The sequence below is a fragment of the Chiloscyllium plagiosum genome, chromosome 1, assembly GCF_004010195.1.
Source record: "Chiloscyllium plagiosum isolate BGI_BamShark_2017 chromosome 1, ASM401019v2, whole genome shotgun sequence".
Lineage (NCBI taxonomy): Eukaryota > Metazoa > Chordata > Chondrichthyes > Orectolobiformes > Hemiscylliidae > Chiloscyllium > Chiloscyllium plagiosum.
In genome coordinates, this window is record NC_057710.1 from 101,596,931 (window position 1) to 101,608,401 (window position 11,471).

At 43.0% G+C, this 11,471-nt stretch overlaps 1 long non-coding RNA gene across 1 annotated transcript in view; it reads right to left on the bottom strand.

Moving 5' to 3' along the window:
* Positions 1–11,041, bottom strand: part of LOC122555735 — a 46,614-nt gene extending 35,573 nt beyond the window's left edge. Inside the window, exon 1 of the long non-coding RNA XR_006313349.1 lies at positions 11,016–11,041. This is a non-coding gene — a long non-coding RNA (uncharacterized LOC122555735). The remainder of the gene's footprint in view (positions 1–11,015) is intronic.
* Positions 11,042–11,471: the final 430 nt, after the last annotated feature.

Here is an 11,471-nt window from a genome sequence, read left to right on the forward strand (position 1 = left end):
GTGAAACTTGAAAGGGTTCAGAAAAGATTTACAAGGATGTTGCCAGGGTTGGAGGATCTGAGCCACAGGGAGAGGCTGAACAGGCTGGGGCTGTTTTCCCTGGAGCGTCGGAGGCTAAGGGGTGACCTCATAGAGGTTTACAAAATTATGGGGGGCATAGATAGGATAAATAGGCAAAGTCTTTTCCCTGGGGTTGGGGAGTCCAGAACTAGAGGGCATAGGTTTAGGGTGCGAGGGGAAAGATATAAAAGAGACCTAAGGGGCAACTTTTTCACGCAGAAGGGTGGTACGTGTATGGAATGAGCTACCAGAGGATGTGGTGGAGACTGGTACAATTGCAACATTTAAGAGGCATTTGGATGGGTATATGAATAGGAAGGTTTTGGAGGCCTATCGGCCGGCTGCTGGCAGGTGGGACTAGATTGGGTTGGGATATCTGGTCGGCCTGGGCAGGTTGGACCGAAGGGTCTGTTTCCGTGCTGCACATCTCTATGACTCTATGCAGCAAAGATTAGAGATAATCCAGAAAATGGCCTAAAAAGCTTTTCAGAGAGCCAGGGCAGACACAATTGGTGAATGCCTCTATCTGCACTCTAGGGATTCTATATTGAAGGAAGTAGCAGAAAATGGCCCATAGTCTCATACTTCTTAAAATCACCTTCCTTCTGATATTAGTGTTTTCAATACATTTAGTTGCCATACTTTCAGCTACTCCTTTGAATCATTGATCGAAATTATAAATAGTTGATGTCTCGGCACTGATCCCTGTGACACAAATCCAGTTACAGCTTGCCAACTCAGAACAAAAGCATTTATCCCGACTCTCTGCTTTGTTCAGAAGAAATGAACTTAAATTGACAGCTCAAAGCAATATAGGGTCAGAAGGTTAGAATCAATGTGGACAAGATTGAGGAACTGAAAAGAAAGAATGACACTGATGGGAGTTGCGTTCAGGCCCCCAATCAGTAGTCAGGACATGGGGCAGGAGATAGAAAATGAATGGAAGAAAGGCATGATTACAATCATCATAGGGACATTAATATGCAGATGGACTGGGAAATATCAGCTTGGTAGTAGATCCCAGGTAAAACAATTTGTGGAATGTTTATGAGATGATTTTTTTGGAGCAGCTTGTGGTAGGGCCCATGAGGGAACAGGCAATTCTGTACCTGGCGATGTGCAATGAGGCAGACTTACATAGAACATAGATAGAACATAGAAGAATACAGCGCAGTACAGGCCCTTTGGCCCTCGATGTTGCGCCGATCCAAGCCCACCTAACCTATACTAACCCACTATCCTCCATATAGCTATCCAATGCCCGCTTAAATGCCCATAAAGAGGGAGAGTCCACCACTGCTACTGGCAGGGCATTCCATGAACTTACGACTCGCTGAGTGAAGAACCTACCCCAACTTCAGTCCTATATCTACCCCCCTTAATTTAAAGCTATGCCCCCTTGTAATACCCGACTCCATACGCGGGAAAAGGTTCACACTGTCAACCCTATCTAACCCCCTAATCATCTTGTACACCTCAATCAAGTCACCCCTAAAACTTCTTTTCTCTAATGAAAACAGCCCCAAGTGTCTCAGTCTTTCATCATACGATCTTCCTTCCATACCAGGCAACATCCTGGTAAACCTCCTCTGCACCCGTTCCAGTGCCTCCACATCCTTCCTATAGTATGGCGACCAAAACTGCACACAATATTCCAGATGCGGCCGCACCAGAGTCTTATACAACTGCATCATGACCTCAGGACTCCGGAACTCAATTCCTCTACCAATAAAAGCCAGTACGCCATATGCCTCCCTCACCGCACTATTTACCTGGGTGGCAACTTTCAGAGATCTGTGTACATGGACACCAAGATCCCTCTGCTCATCCACACTACCAAGTATCCGACCATTAGCCCAGTACCCCATCTTTTTGTTATTCTTCCCAAAGTGAATCACCTCACACTTACCTACATTGAACTCCATTTGCCACCTTTCTGCCCAATTCTGCAGCTTATCAATATCCCGCTGTAACCTGCCACATCCTTCCTCACTGTCAACAACTCCTCCGACTTTCGTATCATCCGCAAACTTGCTCACCCAACCTTCTAACCCCTCTTCCAGGTCATTTATAAAAATGACAAACAGCAATGGTCCCAAAACAGATCCTTGCGGAACACCGCTAGTGACGGCACTCCAAGATGAACCCTTGCCATCAACTACTACCCTCTGTCTTCTTCCACCCAGCCAATTCCTAATCCAAACCTCCAACTCACCCTCAATGCCATACCTCCGTACTTTTTGCAGTAGCCTACCATGGGGAACCTTATCAAACACCTTACAAAATCCATATATACCACATCTACCGCTTTCCCCTCATCAACCTCCTTCGTCACCTTTTCAAAGAATTCAATAAGGTTTGACCTGCCCTTCACAAAACCATGCTAACCAAATTGTTATTAAGTACAAGGACGTTGAAAATACACAATTACTTTCCCTTGTATTAATATTGTTAACTGAACTATTAGGAGGCCTGTAAAAGACTCCTAACAGGGTGACCTCACCTTTCCTATTCCTAACCTCAGCCCAAACTACCTCAGATGGCAAGTCCTCATCCATCGTCCTTTCCACCTCTGTAATACTATCTTTGACAAGCAATGCCACACCTCCCCCTCTTTTACCCCCACCTCTGACCCTACTAAAACATTTAAATCCTGGAACCTGCAACAGCCAATCCTGTCCCTGTTCTAGCCATGTCTCCGTAATAGCCACAACATCGAAGTCCCAGGTACCAACCCTCAACTTGACTGAGGATTTTATGATGAAGGAACCCTGAGGGAGCACTAACCATAATGTGATAGAATTCGCCCTGCATTTTGAGGGGGAAAAGCTGGAATCAGATGTACTGGGTATTACAATTGATTAAAAGGTAATTACAAAAAACAGGAGGGAAGAATTACCAGTGTGATTGAAAAGGGAGTCTAGTCAGGAGGATGTTGGAACAGCATTGGAATGAGCTTCTGGGGGTAAATCTGGAGATATAGCAGAAATCTAGGTGAAAGTGAGGACTGCAGATGCTGGAGATTAGTGTTGAGGGTGTGGTGCTAGAAAAGCATAGCAAGTCAGGCAGCATCTGAGGAGCAGGAGAATCAACGTTTCAGGCAATAGCCCTTTATCAGCAATGAGGCTGTGAGCCAAGAGGGTGGAGAGATAAATGAGAGAGAGGTGGGGCTGGGGGAGGCTAAGGTAGCTGAGAGTGTAATAGGTAGATGGACAGGGTGGTAATGATGATACGTTGGCGAGGAGGGTGGAGTGGATCGGTAGGAAGGAAGATGGAAAGGTAGGACCGGTCATGAGGGCAGTGCCATGTTGGAAGTTTGGACCTGGGATAAGGTGTTGGCAGAGAAAATTAGTGAAATCCACATTGATGCCATGTAGTTGGAGGGTCTCGAGGCTGAAGATGAGGCGTTCTTCCTCCAGGTGTCGGTGGTAATGGAGGAGGCCCAGGACCTACGTGCCCATGGTGGAGTGGGTGGGAGAGTTGAAGGGTTTGGCTGCAGGGCAGTGAAGTTGGTTGGTGCAGGTGTCCCGGAGATGTTCTCTGAAGCATTCTTCAAGTAGGCATCCTGTCTCCCCAATGTGGAGGAGACCACATCAGGAGCAATGGATACACTAAATAACATGTGTGGAAGTGCAGGTAAAACTCTGATGGATGTGGATGGCTCTTTTAGGGCTTTGGATGGAGGTGAGGGGGAAGTGTGGGCGCAGGTTTTGTAATTCCTGCCGTGGCAGGGGAAGGTGCCTAGAGGTGAGGGTGGGTTGGTGGGGGGCATGGATCTGATAAAGGAGTTGTGGAGGGAATGGTCTTTACGGAAAGCAGATAGGGGTTGGGAGGGAAATATATCTCTGGTGATGGAGTCCGTTTGTAGGTGACGGAAATGGCGGACGATGATGCGATGTATACAGAGGTTGGTGGGTAAAAGGTGAAGACCAGGGGTGGGGATTCTGTCCTTATTGCAGGTGGAGGGGTGGGCTTCGAGGGCAGAGGTACAAGAAGTGGATGAGATGCGCTGGAGGGTATTGTCAACCACGTGCGAGGAGAACTTACAGTCTTTAAAGGAGGCGGCCATCTGGTGTGTTTATGGTGGAACTGGTCCTCATGGGAGCAGATGCTGCGGAGGCAGAGGTGCACAGCAGAAATCTATCCCACGGAAGAAGGAAGATATTAAGGAGAGGCTGAGCCAATCAAAACTGACAAGAGAAGTCAGCGACAGCATAAAAGCAAAAGAAAAAAATACAATGTGATGGATATTAATTGGAAGCCACAGGATTGAAAAGTCAGTAAAAAACAAGTAAAATAGCAATAATTGAGAGAAGATTAAACATGAGGGTAAGCTGGCTAGTAATATAAAAGAAGATGTATACAAAAGGTAAGAGAGATGAAAGAGTGACAGTGGACCACTGGAAAATGAGACTGGACCAGAAGTAATGGGGAACAGAAAAATGGCAGAGGAACAGAATAGGTACTTTGTGTCAGTTTTCACAGTGGAAGACACCAGCAGTATAGCAGTCCTTAAAAAGAGCCAGGGAGCAGATGGGAGCATAGTGACCACTGAAGAGAAGGCGCTGGGGAAGCTGAACGGTCTGAAGATAGGTAAAGCAGATGGATTGCGCCCTGGTTCAGACAAAATAGCTGCGGAGATTGTAATGGCATTGATGGTAATCTTTCAGGAATCACTGGAGTCAGGCAGAATTCCAGGAGACTGGAATTGGCTAATGTAACAGCCCTGTTTAAGAAGGAAGGGAGGCAGAACAAAGTTTAGCCTGACCTCGATCGTTGGTAAGATTTGAGAGTTCATTATTAAGGATGAAATTGTAGAGAACTTGGAAGTATATGATAAAATACAATGGAGTCACCACAGCTTCATCAAGGAGCAGTCATGCCCGACAAATGTGTTAGAATTCTTTCAGCAGGTTAGACAAAGGAGAGCCAAAGGACATAGTCATAGAGTCAGAGTTATACAGCACAAAAATAGATCCTTCGGTCCAATATGCTAACCAGATATCCAAAACTGATCTAGACCCATTTGCCAGTATTTGGCCCATATCCGTCTAAACCCTTCCTATTCATATACCCACCCTGATGCCTTTAAAGCCTCCATCACCTCCTGGCAGCTCATTCCATACCCTCAACCCGCTGTGTGAAAAAATGTTGCCTCTTAGGTTACTTTTAAAACTTCTCTCTCAAAACAATGCCCTCTGACTTTGGACTCCAAGATCCCTTTGGATTTCCAGAAGAGCTTTGACAAGGTACTGCATTGGAGGTTGCTAAATAAGAACCCAGTATGTTAGGGCAAGGTGCTGGCACAGATGGAGGATTGGCTGACTGTCACTAAAGTTGAAGCAGTCTGTTTGATTGCATCTATCACCTCCTGTTTGTCCTACAAAGCTAAATCTTTCTCTCATCATTGTCATCATCAGTTCTGTATCTATGATTTTTATCCTATTTCTCTTTGTTATCACTCAGAGCTCATTTTAACCTTGAGACCCAACTCCTGCTCCTTGGACCTCATTCCATCACTGAACTACTGCCCACTCAAATTCTCTTCCCCCCACCAATGCTAACTGACATTGTAAATAGTTCCATATCCTCAGGTATTGCCACCTACTTCCATTCAAAATCATCATCATTGCACCTCTTCCAAATAGCCACCATAAGGCTTTCTGTCCTTGCCTCATCAACTCAGACATTACTGTATCAATCCTTAAGATTGCTGATCACAATGTTGCTTCACAAATCAAGTTCTATTTGTCTCACAATTTACAATGTGAAGCTCTCCAATCAGAGTTATTTCCCTGTCACAAAGAGAGGCCTCAACAAAAATCACAAAACATAAAAGTAAAATACTGCAAATACTGGAAGCTTAGAAGAATCACATTGGATTTGAAACATTAACTCGGTTTCTTTCTCCAGAAACACTGCCAGACCTGCTGAGTTTCTTCAGCATCCTGTGTTTATTTCAAAATGGCATCATGTGGTTGAGTCCCTGGTGCATGACCCCTCTACTGGTTCAGAAATTCAGTGTTGCAAGTTTATATTATAATGAACTTAATATATTTTATTATTAAACAAAGTCCTAATTGGCTAAATATCTACAAACAAAAAATCACACAGAACTCGTGGTATACATATAAGAATGAATACTGAGAACATTATTGTTCTAGTTATGGTTGCCAAGGGAAATATGTTAATGTAACTTATCAGATACAGCAGCTCGAGGCAAGGAATTCATTGTTACATTTTGCTGTAGAAATTAACTATTCTGCATAAATTCTTTATCAGAGTTATAGAGATATACAGCACGGAAACAGACCCTTCATTCTAATTCGTCCATGCCAACCAGATATCTTAACTTATTCTCATCCCATTTGCCAGCATTTGGCCCATTTCTATCTTAACCCTCCTTATTCAAGTACCCATCCAGATAACTGTTAAATGTTGCAATTTTACCAACCTCCAATATTTTCTCTGGCAGCACATTCCATGCACACACCACCCCCTCCATGAAAAAGCTTTCCCTTAGGTCCCTGTCATCCTAAACCTATGCCCTCTAGTTCTGGACTCCCAATTTTACCAACCTCCAATATTTTCTCTGGCAGCACATTCCATGCAAATACCACCCCCTCCATGAAAAAGCTTTCCCTTAGGTCCCTTAGGTCCCTGTCATCCTAAACCTATGCCCTCTAGTTCTGGACTCCCCCACCCCATGGAAAACACCTTGTCTATTTATCCTATCCATGCCCCTCATGATTTTATAAATCTCCATAAGGTCACCCTTTCAGTCTTCAAGGATCCAGGGAAAACAACCCCAGCCTATTCAGCCTCTCCCTATAGCTCAAATCCTCGAACCCTGGCAACATCATTGTAAATCTTTTCTGAACCCTTTCAAGTTTCACAACATCTTTCTGATAGAAAGGAGACCAGAATTGCACGCAATATTCCAAAAATAGCTTAACCAATGTCCTGTACAGCCGCAACATGACCTCCCAACTCCTGTACTCAATACTCTGACCAATAAAGGAAAGCATACCAAATGCCTTCTTCACTATCCTATCTACCTGCGATACGACTTTCAAGGAGCTATGAACCTGCACTCCAAGGTCTTTGTTCAGCAACTCCCTAGGATTTACCATTAAGTGTATAAGTCCTGCTAGGATTTGCCTTTCCAAAATGTAGCACCTCACATTTATTTAAATTAAAGTCCATCTGTCACTCCTCAGCCCATTGGCCCATCTGATCAAGATCCCGTTGCATTCGGAGGTAACCTCCTTCACTGTCTACTACACCTCCAATTTTGGTGTCATCTGCAACTATACCTCCCATGTTCACATCCAAATGATTATATATAAATGATGAAAAGCAGTGGACCCAGCACCAATCCTTGTGGCACTCCACTGGTCACAGGCCTCCAGTTTGAACAACAACCCTCCACCATCACCCTGTCTTCTAACTTGGAGCCAGTCTTGTATCCAAATGGCTAGTTCTCCCCATATTCTGAGAGATCTATCCTTGCTAACCAGGTTGAAGCTTTGGTTAAGAAAAAGGAGGAAACATGTCAGATGTAGACAGTCGAGATCAAGTGAATCCTAAGAGGAGTCTAAAGACAGTAAGAGTATACTTAAGAGGGACATCAAGGGGGCAAAATTGGGACAAGAGATAGCTTTGGCAAATAGGGTACAGGAGAATGCTTTACTGAGGTCCATATAGATCACGTCCACCACCCTGCCCTTTGAAATCCTTTCCGTTACTTCTTCAAAAAACACAATCAAGTTCATGAGACATGATTTCCCACGTACAAAGAAATGCTGACTATTCCTAATTAGTCCTTGCCTTTCCAAATACATGCAAATCTTGTCCCTCAGGATTCGCTCCAACAACTTGCCAACCAATGAATGTCAGGCTCACATGTCTATAGTTCCCTGGCTTGACCTTACCACATTTCTCAAATAGTGGCACCACATTAGTCAACCTCCAGTCTTCTAACACCTCACCTGTGATCAGCAAAGATACAAATATCTTAGCAAGGGGCCCAACAGTCACTTCCCTAGCTTCCCAGAGTTTAGGGTACACCTGATCACGTCCTGGGGATTTGTCCACTTTTATGCGTTTTCAGATATCCAGCACCTCCTTTGATGTAATATGGACATTTTTCAAGATATCACCATCTGTTGCCCCACATTTTGTATCTTCCATGTCCTTTTCCACAGTAAACACTGATGCAAAATACTCATTTAATACTCATCTCCAGCGGTTCCACATGTAGGCTACTTTGCTGATCTTTGAGGGGCCCTATACTCTCCCTAGTTATCTTTTTATTCTTAAGGTATTTATAAAATCCCTTTGGATTCTCCTGAACCCTATTCACCAACGTTATCTCATGTTCCCTTTTTACCCTCCTGATGTCCCGCTTAAGTATACTCCTACTACCTTTATACTCCTCTCAGGATTCACTAGATCTCTTCTTTCTTCTTCCTCTTAAAAGAAAAATCAATTTCTGTAGTCATCCAGCATTCCCCACACCTACCTACTTGCCTTTCACCCTAACAGGAATATACACTCATTATCTCTTTGTTGAATGCTTCCCATTTATCAGCTGTCTCTTTACCTGCAAACTTCTGCCCCCAAATCAACTTTTGAAAGTTCTTGCCTAATACTGTTAAAAACTGGCCTTTCTCCAATTTAGAATTTCAGCTTTTAGATCTGGTATATCATTATTTTAAAACTAATATAATTATGGTCGCTGGCCCCAAAGTACTCCCCCACTGACACCTCAGTCACCCCCCTGCCTTATTTCCCAAGAGTAGGTCCGGCTTTGCACCTCTCTGGTAGGTACATCCACATACTGAATCAGAAATTTTTCTTGTACACACTTAAATTCCTCTCCATCTAAACCCTTAACACTATGACAGTCCCAGTCTAGGTTTGGAAAGTTAAAATCCCCTACAATAAACACCCTATTATCCTTACAGATAGCTGAGATCTCCTTACAAATTTGTTTCTCAATTTCCGACTGACTATTAGGAGGTCTACAATACAATCCCAATAAGGTTATCATCCCTTTCTTTTTTCTCAGTTCCACCCAAATAACTTCCCTGGAGAAATTCCCAGGAATATCCTCCCTAAGTATAGCTGTAATGCTGTCCCTAATTAAAAACACCAGTGCCCCTCCTCTCCTGTCTCCCTTTCTGTTCTTCCTGTCACATTTGTATCCTGGGACATTAAACTGCCAGTCCTGTCCATCCCTGAGCCACATCTTTGTAATTACTATGATATCCCAGTCTGATGTTCCTAACCATGCCCTGAATTCATCTGTTAGGCCTCTTGCATAAATGAAGTTTAATTTATCCACCCTACCTTGTTCTCTGCTTTGTTCCTGCCTGCACAGATTGTTTGACTCAGTGTTTTCCCAGCTGTACCAGTCTTAAATTGATCTCTTTCCTCACTATTTCCCTCTGTCAATACCACCCCCCACCAATCTTAAGACATTAAATCATCCTGAGCAGCTGTAGCAAATCTCCCTGCCAGTAAATTAGTCCCCTTCCTATTCAGGTGCAATCTATCTTTCTTGTACAGGTCACTTCTACCCTAGACGAGATTCAATGATCCTTTTCCTATACACCAGCTCCTCAGCCATGTATTCATCTGCTCTATTCTCCTATTCCTACCCTCTCTAACTCATAGCACCAGGGGTAATCCAGATATGACTACTCTTGAGGACCTCCTTTTTAAATTTCTGCCTAATTCTCTGTATTCTTCCTTCAGAATCTCATCCTTTTCTCTGCCTATGTCGTTGGTTCCAATGTGTACAACAGCCTCCTGCTGGTTCCTCTCCTGTTTGAGAACATTCTGCACCCTCTCTGAGGCATCCTTGATCCTGGCATCAGGGAGGCAACACACCATTCTGATTATTTGCTGCCGGCTGAAAAATCGTCTGCCTGTGCCTGGGACTAGAGAGTCCCCTATCACGATCGATTACTTAGAACCTGATGTACCCCTCATTGTATTAGAGCCATTCTTGGTTCCAGAAACTTGGCTGTTTGTGCTACATTCCCCAGAGAGTCCATCACCCCCTCCATTTTCTCAAAAAACCATTCTTGTTTGAGATAGAGATATCCAAAGGAGACTCCTGCACTATCTGCCTACCCCTCTTATCTTTCCTAGAGTTAACTCATCTACCTCACTGTATCTGCAGCTTTTCTCCCTTCCTATAACTGCTATCCATCACACCACCTAGCTCCTATAAATTCCTCATTTCCTCTAACTGCCGCTCCAACTGATGCATGTAATATGATAGGATTCACAACCAAAGACACTTCTTGCAAACAAAATCATTAGTAACATAGAAACTGTTCCTAAACTCCCACATCCGATAAGAAGAGCACATCACTCTACTGAAGGCCATCTTTGCTCTTTCACAATCTACAAACACAGACAATTGCACTATCTTATTGCTCTAAAACAAAACACTACTCCAGGCTAACTTAATACTTTTTTTTTAAATTGAATCAAGAGACAGATCTCAATAAAGTATGTACTCACTATTGTAGATTTACAGCAAGGTTACACTTAAAAACTATGCACTTATCTGTTCTTGTGTTGTGAGCTGTTCCACACAGGTTCCTCCAAAGTCTGCTGTGAATTTCGTTGTTTGTTAATTTTTCCTAGATACACTTTAATGTCCAGGGATACTTGAATTCAAACAGCAAAAGCAGTAACTGTGCAAATTCAGTGCTGTGTCAGACAGCAACACAGGTTTCATTTCCTGACCATGTGGTGTCTGCCTTCCTCCTTTTTGAAATGCAACTGTTTTGATCTTCTTTCCCTCAAAGTTCCAAAACAATGCAACAGCTTATAAAACCATAATTGCTGCTCCTGGAATTTGAGGAAATAACCTCCAATATCTAAAGTATCTCAAAAAAGGAGCAGCTGTTACAGCCAATTTTTTTTTTACCTACCCTCCATCTTGGATTACCCAGAATCCTCTTGCTCATCTTCCAATTGGATTGTCATACTTAGTTCATCTGATTTTTGTTTTGTATGTGTTAATATTTCTTTTTTATCTTTGTCAGAGTATTCTTGAATTTTCAATATTGTGATAGGTTTTGGTTTCTTCTTAAATATCTGGTAATTTTCCGAAGGGTATTGATTATGCTTTGGTTCAATCCTTTAGAATAAAAATGCACTGAAATGTTTTCCAAAAAATGAATCTCACTTTCAACATTCTGTCATTAGAATGAAATTTCACAAAAACACTGGTTTCTGTTTTAGATTGAGATGATGTTTTCTATAATAATTTCCGCCTGTACATTCTGTTTGTGAAATGTTAATTAACTGATTTACCTACATGAAAATACAAAATGCCAGTAAGACAGCTAGCATTAGATTAGTATCCATATACGTACATTAGCACC